Source organism: Lithobates pipiens, unplaced genomic scaffold (assembly GCF_037356315.1).
Source record: "Lithobates pipiens isolate NorthernLeopardFrog02 unplaced genomic scaffold, aLitPip1_a1.2 Scaffold_22, whole genome shotgun sequence".
Taxonomy (NCBI): Eukaryota; Metazoa; Chordata; class Amphibia; order Anura; family Ranidae; genus Lithobates; species Lithobates pipiens.
Window position 1 is genome coordinate 80249736 of NW_027507784.1, and position 12852 is coordinate 80262587.

Below are 12852 nucleotides of genomic sequence, written 5' to 3' on the forward strand. Positions count from 1 at the left end.
TGCACTGACACCAGCACCATGATATAGAGCACTGACACCAGCACCGTGATATAAAGCACTGACACCAGCACCGTGATAGAGTGCACTGACACCAGCAACGTGATATAGGGTGGAAACTATACGCTTACAAAATAGTGTTGCCAGCAGTTGATTTTCTAAATAATTTACTTTGAAGGTGACCCTTTTTGTCTTTAATAACGGTAAGGTCTAAGAAGGTTCCCCCTGGTCGACCTATTGTCAGTGGCATAGATTCAGTGACGTCCAGGGTGGGCAGGTATATAGACTTTTTTCTTCAGCCGCTTGTGAAGAAAATCCCATCATACGTGAGGGATACCAAGCAAATCCTTAATATGTTAAACACCTACAAACCAACCCCAGGCTTATGGCTCGTGACAGCCGACGTCACATCTCTCTACACCATTATTCCCCACGAACTGGGATTTGAAGCCGCCAGGGTTTATTTGGAGCATGACTCTGGTCTAACACAGATCCAGATTGATTTCATTTTGGCCCTTTTAGATTTTGCAGCCAAGCACAATTATTTCTGGTTCGATAACCAGTTTTATCGTCAAGACAAAGGGGTTGCCATGGGGGCCAAATATGCCCCCAGTTTGGCTAACTTATTTATGGCCAAATGGGAGGAGGATGTCATCGATTCTCCCAGACGACCGGAGATAGTGCTGTGGGCACGATATATTGATGACGTCCTCCTCCTTTGGGATGGTGACGAACATGAACTCCATGCCTTTATGGAAGGGCTAAATAACAACACGAGAGGCATCAAATTTAACTATGAAGCCAGCCAGGAAGGTGTGAACTTTCTAGATTTAAACATCAAGGTTAACAGTGAGAGTTTTGTTACCTCCACCTTCTTTAAGTCTACAGATAGGAATTCCTACATTCCTATGGGCAGCTGTCACTTGGACTCCTGGTTAAGGTCGGTCCCTTTGGGACAGTACCTACGCATTAGGAGAAACTGTTCTGATACCAACAAGTTTGATGAGCAAGCTAAGTTACTATCTCAGCGGTTTGCGGAGAAAGGCTACGCAGCAGACTTGTTGACCGAGGCTTATACAAAAGCACGGGAGAGAGACAGATCTGCCTTGCTGGCAGATAGGGAGCGTGAGGTCGATGCGAATCAGTCCTTATTACCCTTCGTCACTACCTTCTCGATGCAACACCAGAAGGTTAAACAACTTATCCGTAGACACTGGCATATTTTGACCAGTGACCAAACTCTTGGAATTATCCTACCGGAAGTCCCCAGAGTGATTTTTAAAGTAGTCTCTTCACTAGGTAATATGATTGCCCCTAGCGTACAGAACCCCCCTGTTAAAGACAGATGCTTTTTTCAGAACCTCAAAGGGTTTTACAGATGTAGGAATTGTCAGGTGTGTTCCTATAATAAGAACAAAAATTCTAAAATCCTTGAGTTCGTCTCCACCAGTACCCAGAGAAGGTACACAGTGGAGCCGTTCATTACATGCTCGTCAGAAGCAGTGGTTTATCTCATCCAATGTCCTTGTGGGCTTCAGTACGTGGGGAGAACTAAGAGAGCCCTCAAGGTCAGATTGAATGAGCATATCGCCAACATTAAACAGGGTTTTGACAAACATCCCCTTTCTAGACACTATGACGAGAAACATGGAAGGGATCCGTCTAACACCTTGTACATGGGGATTGATAAGTACAAACCCCACTGGAGGGGGGGAGCTCTGGTTAGAGAGATTTCACGGTTGGAGATGTCTTGGATCCATAGACTAAAAACTTACACCCCTTACGGTATGAACACAGATACAGACGTTAATGCATTTATTAATAATGCTTAGCGTGTTGTTTCTGTCAGTGTTCTAGGTATAGACGCTAAACAGATATGACTTTTCCATCAGACATCGTGTGATCCGGATATCTGTGGATTTTTCTACCTTAATTTAGCGTCTGATGGTTTTTCTTGCAAGCTCCCAATTTTTTATTTTATTTTTAGAGAGAAATATCTTATATCCCATAATATATTGTGTTTCATAAAATACAGTTGCGTATGTCCCTTTCACCTTATGTTGTGGGTGAACTTTGTAGCTGATCCAATACCGCTATTTTATCATTACAAAGTGTTTAACCGCATAATGAGTTAGATATGTATTATAAAGTGCCTTGCATGTTTTATCCATTTTGAGTATTAATTGTCAGTTAATAATTTTTAATTTTGTGGTTGGACCAGTCCCCTCCTCCCCTGTCTTAATTTAGTTTCATTTGAGGTATATACATCTTCCTCCTTTATATATCTTCCTCCTTTGGGATAAGGAGGAGGATTTATTTACTATGGAGGTCCGGAGCTATGACTACGCTTTATTGAAAGTGTGACGTGGCACCGGATGAAGCGCACACACTTCCCTTTAAGGGGTGATGCACGCCGTTCATCCGCCTGCTACGTACGGTGCGTTGTCATCCGCTCGTTACGCCCATTATATTGAAAGCGAGACATGGTATGGAGCGCACACACTTCCTTTTAGTGGGTGATGTGCGCCGTCCATCCGCTCGCTACGCACGTCGTGTTGCCATCCGCTCGTGAGCCACGACGTGACGTCATCCGCTCGCTACGTACGGCGTGTTGCCACGCCGTCGTAAGGAGCGCCTTTTTCAGATGTAAAAAGAGAGGGGCGGGTGATTGCATGGATCACTTCTGCCGCCCTGGCCCCCTGATCTTGCACGTTATTGGACACGGGAGCATCACTTCCGCCGTCTTGGCCCTTTGACCTCGCATTCTATTGGATATGGGAGTGAGGCTTGGTCCTTTGATCCCGGACGTGAAAGAGGCTCTCAGACATCGGAGGAGGTGGCTTGTTCCAACGTTCACTATTTAATGGAGGCAATATGGCGTGTCACCCATACCCCAGACGACGTGAATTTTTCACGAAACGCGTTGGGTGGCGTGACACGCTTACTTGCCTCATGTGAACTGGTACCAGAAGGGATATCGATTGGTGTTCGCGATCGGCCGACGCTTGCCCAGTTTGATGATATGCCCGATGTTCTTTCATGTTTGGTGAACCTTCCTTGATTCTACAATGCCATGCATCTGAGTCCCGCTCTAAACAGCGTCTTCCCATGCTGGACGGTTTATGACTGGTGTATCTCCTAACCCACCTTACGTTAAAGTGTTCCATTTGGAGGGCTCAAGTTTGATCCATCTGCAGACCCATTTTGTGATTAAGCGCTCCCTACCGGGACATCTGGTAAGGGGCTACTATTACTTGTCTGGTGGAGGTGCACCTGGTTTTTTCTTCACGTTGATTGAAAAGCTTTACGATTGAATAGATCCCTTCCACACAGGGTGTCTCTCCAGTTGGACTGTTTATGGACTTTATGTTATCACATATAGTTGTAAAACTGTTTGAGTTTACTTTATATGCCTTTTTTCTTTGAATTATTGACTTAGAATTGTACATGTCTTTTCCTTTTTGGTTCATAGTCTATGAGGGAATATATATGTTCACTGTATACAATTATAAGTAATGTCTTATGGTTTATTCAGTCATAAGTTTGGTGTGTTAGAGTTATAGATCACAAGATACACTTGTTTAAGGTAGATTGGCTTAAATCCTGATAGAAATATTGGGGATTGCGCAGTTCTCTTCTTTTTCTTTGTCTCTATATGTATATTACACTTTGGGTATATATTAGAATTGCTGCATCACACATTTTCGTTAAGTATACACTGTAGCGCAGATTTCCTCTTCCTTTTTTCTAAGAAGGATATACTCAAAGTGCTGGGATCCGCTTCTTGTTTGCGCTCCAGCGTGGATCACAGGCATCTGGGCTCCCCACGTGCCGGTGACGTCATGACGCAGTTACTCGTATACTACGTCAGCTCTGATGCTGTTTATACCCAGGTACATATGTTTACTTTTGGTCATTTCCTCTTTCACCAGATATACCTCTGCCTAATCTCAGCTGATGTTATACTGTGTTGGCTAATGATATAGCCATACAGTGGAGATCTTGCAGTCACAGCACCCACAGACGCTTTTATTTATTGCCTTACTCTGTGTACACCCAGCTCTTTAAAGGCATTTATCTACTTTGTATTACAATATTGAGCCTCTGACCTTCATCTTAGTACTTCCACCCCCTACTGGTTACTATCGGCGACAGGTTCAGGCTTGTGAGTATATTGTATCTTTCCAGTATTATTTAAGATAAATGCTGCTGTAGAGCCATGCACCTATTGTTTTGTTATATTTGTACTAAAGAGAGGACCGGAGCGAGAATGCATCGGAGGGGAATGTAGGGGAGGGCGAGTGACACACTTGGGGGTTTTGGGTAGAAGTAGGCAGGACTGCAGAGAGGGAGCGGCCATATAAAAAGGGGGCGGAGCTGAGAACGGGCAGTCGGAAGGAGGAGAGCACACGAGGAGGCAGTTTTCCCACTCACCCTCCCTTTTGTTCTTATGTTCCAGTTTTGGGTGTGTTAATAATTTTTGTTGTCTTTGCAGGATTGAACACGGAGTTGGTGGTGTTTGTTTGTTGGTCAGTGACAGTAGCAGTAATAGAAGTGGGTGGGGGGCTCATCAGTAGATGGCCCCTCCAGTGTGTACATCAAAACTTTTGATGAATACTGGTGTTGTTGCACTGCGGGAAAGGTGGTTGTCTCCGAGCGGTACAGCTGGAGGCCTATGAGGTTGTGGTAAAGGTCCCGCAGTGCCCCCGGGTGTATATATATTTATATATATGGTAAAAGGAGTTAGCTCTGTCACTGACCAATAAATCAGGTGAAACATGTTGTTTCTATGTGTTTGATATATGTTATTATATTCAGAGTTAATTTGGAGTTTATTGCAGTTGGTTTAATAAAGGCTGTTGTGGCCATTTTACTCCATAAGAATGGTGTGGTCTCTTATTAAAGGGAAAAAGGGGTTGGGAGTAAAAGGGGCTGTATCAGCAGAGAGTGGCTTATCTGGGCTACACTGGTCATGTGACTATCCTTATATTCAAGACTATGTATATACGAGATGTATGGTATGCCTAGGAAAAAGGACGGATAGTCCGAAACATGTCGGCATCATTCTCAATTCTACATATGTCGCAAGCCAACTGTTAACCAAGTCCTGTCAAGTACCTTTTATATTATGTTGAAAATTTGAATATACATGTATTAAAGTCTTCTAAATAAATATATAGTTACATTTTATCTACGGACTGGTCCATCTTATTTAGAACATCCCGGCTGTGTGTTTAGCACTAGGCCATTTTTTTCTATGATGTCAACTAAGGTACACTGCCTGTTTCAAACAAACAGAATTGGGGGGGGGGTAGAGTTTCAGGAGCTCACAGAGGATGTTAAAGTGTCAGAAAAATCACAGTAAAGGCTAATTCACACTAGCGAATTGGGGGGCAGTAAAACCCCAAGGCTAAAACCACCCTTTTACCACCCACCAACTGCTAACTGCAGAAGCAGCAGCAGGGGGCATGCACATGCTGTGGCTGCAGCAGGACTTATACCCCCTGTTGCTTTCACCTGGTTTATTCAAGATGATGGGGTCGCTCTCCAACCGCATGCAATGCAAGCAGTTGCAGCTTCATAGGGCAGCAATCAAGGGGTTAAAGCAGGAGGTGAAAAAGTGATACAATGCCTCCTCACCTTAAATGCTCTCTGAAGAGTGATCCGAAAGCAAATCACTCTTCAAAGACAAAAGCAAGTGTGACTGAGCCCTAAGGCCCCATTCGCACCTGAGCGTTTTGTAGCTTGAAGCCTGAAGCTACAAAACGCTGGAGGGGAAAAAATCTATTATTCTTAATGGAGATGGTTCACATCTCCACTCCATGTCACCTGAAGCTCAAACAAGTTCTGGACCCTTTTTTGTCGCTCAAATCGGGCCCAGCACAAAACACGGTAAAAAACATCGCAAAATCACGGTAAAATCACGCGATTTTCTGCCTGAAAACGCTACGTTCAGGTGTGAATGCGGCCTAAGGCTGGTCATACAATTTTCTATAATTTTCATTTATATTTACCAAAAGCACATACTATGAGGTAGAGCTGCATGATTAATCATTAAGCATGGCTATCGAGATTTTTCCCCCTTGCGATCTCGAAAAAAGTATTTCCCAATTCTTTCTATGCAGAGAATTCTCTCTGCTCTGCTAAAGCCCTCAAAAGAAAGGAAAAAAAATCTGGACAGTCTGCCAAGAATTTACAACATTCTTTAGCAGTGGAACTTAAAGATAAACATTGTAATGATTTGTCCTTTAGATGAAAGGAATACATTTTGGTGTGAAAATGAGGGAAGTTTAACCACTTAAACACTAAACCTTTTTCTGACATTTGTTGGTTTCAAGTTAAAATCACTTTTTCTTGATCATACATCACGGAACACAGGAGCTTCATTACATAGTGGGTTATATAGGCACCTCTGGTGATTGGACACTGGTTAACCCCAATTAAGGAGAATTCCTCCCCTATATAACCCCTCCCATATGGCAGGCACCTCAGTTTTTTCGCCAGTGTCTATGGGGGTTGGTCACGTAAAACTTTAACTCTAAGGGCTACAACAAACCGGATCCATATCTCGGGCCGATATTTTGACTCCCAGGATGGTATGGTACCCGAGCCTCGTCAGCCGAAGAAACGAGGTTTGGCCTGTAAGTCCTCTCCATTGGAAGACTGGGCTCTGGGAAAACCAGACTTGGTGTACTGTTTACACAGAGCGCACAAAAGTTTCTGGCAGAGTCTTTTACATGGTCCAGGTAGGAGGCTCTTCTGAGAAAGAGCCCCAGATAAACCTGAAGGTTGGCTAACACTGCCCGCCATGATGGGTGAAGGCTGGAATTTGTCTGTTTCAAGCAATTCCTGCGGCAGGGACAGGTAAGGGAAGTTAATCCTATATATATAATTATATGATGGATTTCTTGATTTTGAGTAGTTGTATGTCTTACCTGGTTTCCACCACTAGAGGGAGTAAGAGCAGCCTGATGCATACTTACATGCCTTTCAGTACACACGCTCAGTGAAACCTGGTTCTCCAGCTGTCTCACGTCTCCATTGCAGTCCCTGCCACAATAAAGGTAATACAGGGGTCCCACGTAGTCTGGGGGTCCCACGCAGCTCCGATGGAGTCTTCCTTTCCCCTCCTGGATTCCGCGGTCCTCGTGTTGGCGCGTGTGCGTGCGTGCCGGGCGCGTTCCCGGCCTAATGGAAGAGGGGGGAGTGTGGTTGTGAGCCGTGCACTGCGCTGTACTGCGCAGGCCCCAGGCGGCAGTTTTAAAAAGCCCAGAGCATCAGGGGGCTGTAAGTGGAGACACAGGAGCTGTGGGCACACTGGGCAGTAAGCATCCCAGGGGATTGGATCCAGGCAAACCTTAGACACCTACTCAGCATCATGTTGTGCAGTTTAAGCATATATATTTATTGTGAGACTTTAAGCACAACAGTGATTGCACTTTGTACTAGTACCTCTGCTTTGTAGCTTAGAACTATGTCTCCTCGTAAGAGGGTCTCAGGGGGAGGTAACAAGAGCACTGGTAAATCACTGCCTAGGTCCAGGGGTCCTAAAAGTGCCTGTAAGTTACTATCCCCCCCCTGCAAGATTGGAGCCAGCCTCTCAGGACGAGTCAGTACCCCTGTCAGGTTTTGCAGCCTCTCCTAATGTCCCAGCCCCGGATTATGTCACTGAGGACTCCCTTAGGGCTACAATGGAGGGTTTTGAAGGGAGAATAATGAATTTTATTTCTGCTTCCCTGAAAGATAGCAGGAAAAGGGGTAGATCCCCTCCCTCTGCTGAAATCCCTCTCTCAGATGATTCTTCTGACAATGAGGAGAGATCCCTATCTTGGGACAGGGATCCTGAGCAGTCGGATGAAGCAGAGGAAGAGGAGAGAGTCCTCTCCTCCCAGGCGCTCAGAAAACAGGTGCAGTATTATACTGAATTGGTGCGTACCACATTCAGAATGCCTGCTGCTGAAGTTGCTACGTCCTCTGTTTCTTCCCTGGGAGTCAGGAAAGCCCCACAGACTGCCTATTCCTTCCCAATTCATCCCTTAATGAAAGAATTGTTGTATGAGGATTGGGGACATCCCGATAAACTGTTTGCTCCTCCTAAAAGGTTTTCTATGCATTATCCTCTGGAGGAAAGTTTCACCAAGAAGTGGGGGGTCCCATCTGTTGATGCGGCTGTTTCTTGCGTGAACAAAAACCTGACTTGTCCCTTGGATAATACTCAGGTATTTAAGGATACAACTGATAAGAAGCTGGAAACCTTATTAAAAGCCTCCTTTTCCATGGCTAGCGCTGTAGTGCAACCTACAGTCGCAGCCGTGGGGTTGTGCCAGTTCCTCAAGGAACAGGTTAAGCAGATGCTTGGGCTCCTTCCCAGTGAGGAAGTAGAAAATTATGCAGAAATGCCTCATATTCTGTGTTTCATGATTGATGCGATTTTGGATTCTGTCCAACAAGCATCACGTTTGTCTCTCATGTTGGTACACATGCAAAGGGCCCTATGGCTAAAGAATTGGGCAGCTGAGCTGTCATGCAAGAAGCATTTGACTGGGTTCCCGTTTAAAGGGGAACGTTTGTTTGGAGAAGAATTAGACAAATTTGTCCAAAAAATTTCAGGAGGTAAGTCTACTCTCCTTCCAGTCAAAAGGAGCAAGCGTCCTTCATTTAGGCGTGCTTCCTCTCCCGGAGCATCAAGCTCTAAGCAGTGGCGACGGCCTTCTCAACCCTCCCCTACAGGAAAGGCTCAGGGCACGAGCCCAGGGGCAGAAAAAGACTTGGGGGCGAAAGCCTGCCAAGCAGATCCCAAAAGCTTCCTTGTGAAGGGGCGCCCCCGCTCGGCCGAGTGGGGGGAAGGCTCCTGCAGTTTGCAGGAGCCTGGCGGGAAGAGATCCGGGACAAGTGGGTGATCTCTTCGGTATCTCTGGGCTACAGGCTAGAGTTTCAGGAGATTCCACCTTCTCGTTTCCTAAGGTCAAGGATCCCCAGGGATCCAGTAAAGCAAAAACCGCTATTTCTGGCCTTAGATCACTTACTATCCCAGGGGGTGATAGTAGAAGTGGACCCAAAAGAACAGGGTTCAGGGTTTTACTCGAATCTCTTCATCGTTCCGAAGCCAAATGGAAGTGTCAGACCTATCCTAGATCTGAAGGATCTGAACCGGTTTTTACGCATCCGGTCCTTCCGAATGCAGTCAATCCGCACTGTGGTCTCCTCCCTGCAAGGGGGAGAGTATATGGCATCAATAGAAATCAAAGATGCATATCTCCATGTGCCAATTTTTCCCGCACACCAAAAATTTCTAAGGTTCGCGGTAGAGCGGCATCATTTTCAATTTGTGGCCTTGCCGTTCGGGCTTGCTACGGCCCCTCGAGTCTTCACAAAGATTCTGGACCCTCTCTTGGCAAACCTAAGAGCCCAGGGTATAGCCGTCATGGCTTATCTAGACGATTTACTTCTCATGGAGAAAACAGTAGCGTTCCTGAACCACAGCGTTACCAGAACGCTAGAACACCTGGAACGCCTAGGTTGGATTATAAACCTAGAAAAGTCGTCCCTACAGCCTGCCACCAGGTTGGAATACCTGGGTATGGTCATCGACACCGCTCAGGGCAAGGTGTTTCTTCCAGGGCCAAAAGCCTTGGCCATTGGGGATCTGGTGCGCCTAATTCTGGCCAGGAGATCATCCCCCATTCGATTGTGCATGAGACTGTTAGGAAAAATGGTCGCCTCCTTCGAGGCCGTCCCATTTGCCCAGTTCCACTCAAGGCCTCTGCAAAGATGCATCCTTGCGGCTTGGAACAGGAAGCCCCAATCCTTGGATCTTCCTATGCGTCTATCCTCAGGGACACGCAAGAGTCTCGTCTGGTGGTTACAAACCAAGAATTTCCTGAAGGGCAAAACTTTTCTTCCTCTTCCATGGAAGATTATCACGACAGATGCCAGCCTGACAGGCTGGGGAGCAGTATTGGAGGAGACGTGCTCGCAGGGGAAATGGTCTGCGATCGAGAGGCTATTGCCCATAAATGTCTTGGAGATCTGGGCAGTTTATATGGCTCTCATAAAGTGGTCTTACAGACTACGAGGTCTCCCTGTTCGGGTTCAGTCCGACAATGCCACAGCAGTGGCTTATATCAATCACCAGGAGTCTGGTTGCGCAAAAAGAGGTGAATCGCATACTTGTCTGGGCAGAAAAGCATGTTCCATGTCTTTCTGCAGTCTTCATTCCAGGAGTGGAAAATTGACAGGCGGATTTTCTGAGCCACCAGCAGTTGTGCCCAGGAGAATGGGCTCTGCACCCCGACGTGTTTCAGAACATATGTCGCAGGTGGGGTACTCCAGACGTAGATCTGTTTGCATCCAGGTTCAACAGGAAACTGGACAATTTTGTGTCAAGGACAAGAGATGCACTTGCTCAGGGGTCAGATGCTCTGACAGTTCCCTGGGATCAGTACAATCTGATTTATGCCTTCCCCCCGAGCCTGCTTCTGTCTTGGTTCCTGGGAAGAGTCAAGTGGGAGACAAAATCGGTCCTTTTAGTGGCCCCGGCTTGGCCCAGGCGACCGTGGTACGCAGAGATCATGAGGTTGGCAGTAGGCAGGCCATGGATCCTCCCTCTCCGGCCAGATCTGCTCTCACAGGGTCCAATTTACCATCCTGCTTTACACAGTCTAAATTTGACAGTTTGGCTGCTGAGACCCACATTCTGAGAGACCGTGGCCTTTCGGGGCCAGTCCTTTCTACTCTGGTCAATGCCAGAAAGCCAGCCTCCAGGCTTATTTATTACAAAATCTGGAGGGCATATGTTTCCTGGTGTGAACTCAGGAAATGGATCCTAGAAGGTTTGTCATTAGCAGGATCTTGGCCTTTCTCCAGTCAGGCCTAGAAATGAATTTGGCCATAAGCACTATCAAGGTGCAGATTTCGGCCCTGTCAGTGTTTTTTCAGAAGCCACTTGCATCGCATTCCCTGGTCATCCAGGGGGCCATGCGGATAAGACCGCCAGTCAAACTTCCGGTATGCCCATGGGATCTGAATTTGGTTCTCTCGGCTTTGCAGGGGCAACCATTTGAACCTTTGCATCTGTCTTCATTAGTTCTCCTGACTAAAAAATTGGTTTTCTTGGTAGCCATATTCACGGCTAGAAGAGTATCAGAGCTAGCAGCTCTTGACCAGGGTAGTCTAAAGGTCCCACTTTTACCTGTTACCCATTCCACTCCAACCGCCACCCCATGTTCCACCCATAAGTAAGAGACCACACCTTGCTTTGGAGTAAAATGGCCATAACAGCCTTTATTACAATACTCAAATACTCCAACCAAAATATATATATATATATCTCAATATATAAACAACCAAAACAATGTAAAATATAAATATAACTATAACCATATACATATAACCATAACACACATCTGGTAACGAATAGCATATAGTTAACATGCCCGGTCTGGTGATCTCTGACGGTGACCCATAACTTTACCAACCCAACAAGTCACTGCGGTACCCACTTCCCACTTTTCCAGGCCTCCAGCTGTGACCGCTCGGAGACAACCTCCGCAGTGACAACCATAAAGGTATTCCCTCCAACGTTCAGGAATACACCGGAGGGACCCATCTTAGCAATGGGCCCCCCACCCCATATCAGATGACTTCTGATTTACCGCCAACCATCAAAGACCACCAGACACACACCGCCACAGCCCAAGAGGGTGACTCTCTTACCCTTGAGGGCCACCCCACACCCGCAAAGCCCTTCGGATACCTTCCTGCAAACCCAAGGACCACAAATCAATCCCCACATCGGACAAGTGCACCCCATCCCGCCTCAGGTACATGCCCACATTACATTCTAATTCCCGGTGGCGAACCACAATCCCACCCTGTTGGGCCACGAACCTCCCCACTACCTTGTTAACCCTAATACGGGTCCTCTGAATGCTCGCCACCGAACGAGCCCAACGCCAGGCCGTCCGCGCCATGATGTCCGACCACACCAGAACCGTACCCGGAAAACGGAAGCGCAGCCGCAGGAAATCGGACTTGATGTCCGCAATCAAGTCCCTAACCTTCCGAACCCCCAGGTCATTCCCCCCCGCGTGAATCACCAGCACCGCCGGGGGACCCCCCTGAGACACATGTCTCTCAACCTCCTCCACCAAACTACCCCAACGCATCCCAGGGACACCCAACCACCACAAACACGCCTCCCTCCTAGAGATCCCAAGTTGCCTGCCCTCTGGTCGCTGATCTCCTCTCCTGGCCCCCCAACACACGTAGGAGTGCCCCACGATCCAGACGAGGAGAGCCGGACCTCCATCTGAAAGAAAAACCAACAGCGTAAAAAAGCTTCCCCCAAAACCCACACAGGAAACCCAAAGTGAGGTACACATATGCAACACTCCGGACACACCCCAAAGTTAGCAGATATTTTTTTTTCCTTTAAAAACAATCAAAACAACCCTAACTGCGGCCTAACATAAGAACGAAAACGCCGCAATTCCCACCTCCCAATCCTGCGAACCGCCGCCTCATCCAGACCGCACCGGGCCGCCTCCGTGGCCGCCCCGATCCGGAACGAATGGGACGCGAATTCTTTCCCATCCAAACCCACCGCCCGCAAACACTTCCGGAACACCGAAACAAACTGGTATTTCAACAAAAAGGACCCCTCCGCGTGACACAGGAAAGGACCCTCCCCCCCACATCTGACTGCGTGGAAATCCCGCACCGCCGCCACCGGGCACAACCCGGATCCCGGCAAAGCAAACAGCGACACCAGGACCCCCTTGCCCAGCTGATCCGTTTTGGACCTTCGCAGCCAGAGCCCAACTCTATCCGCACCCAAGCGAACCTCCCCATCCA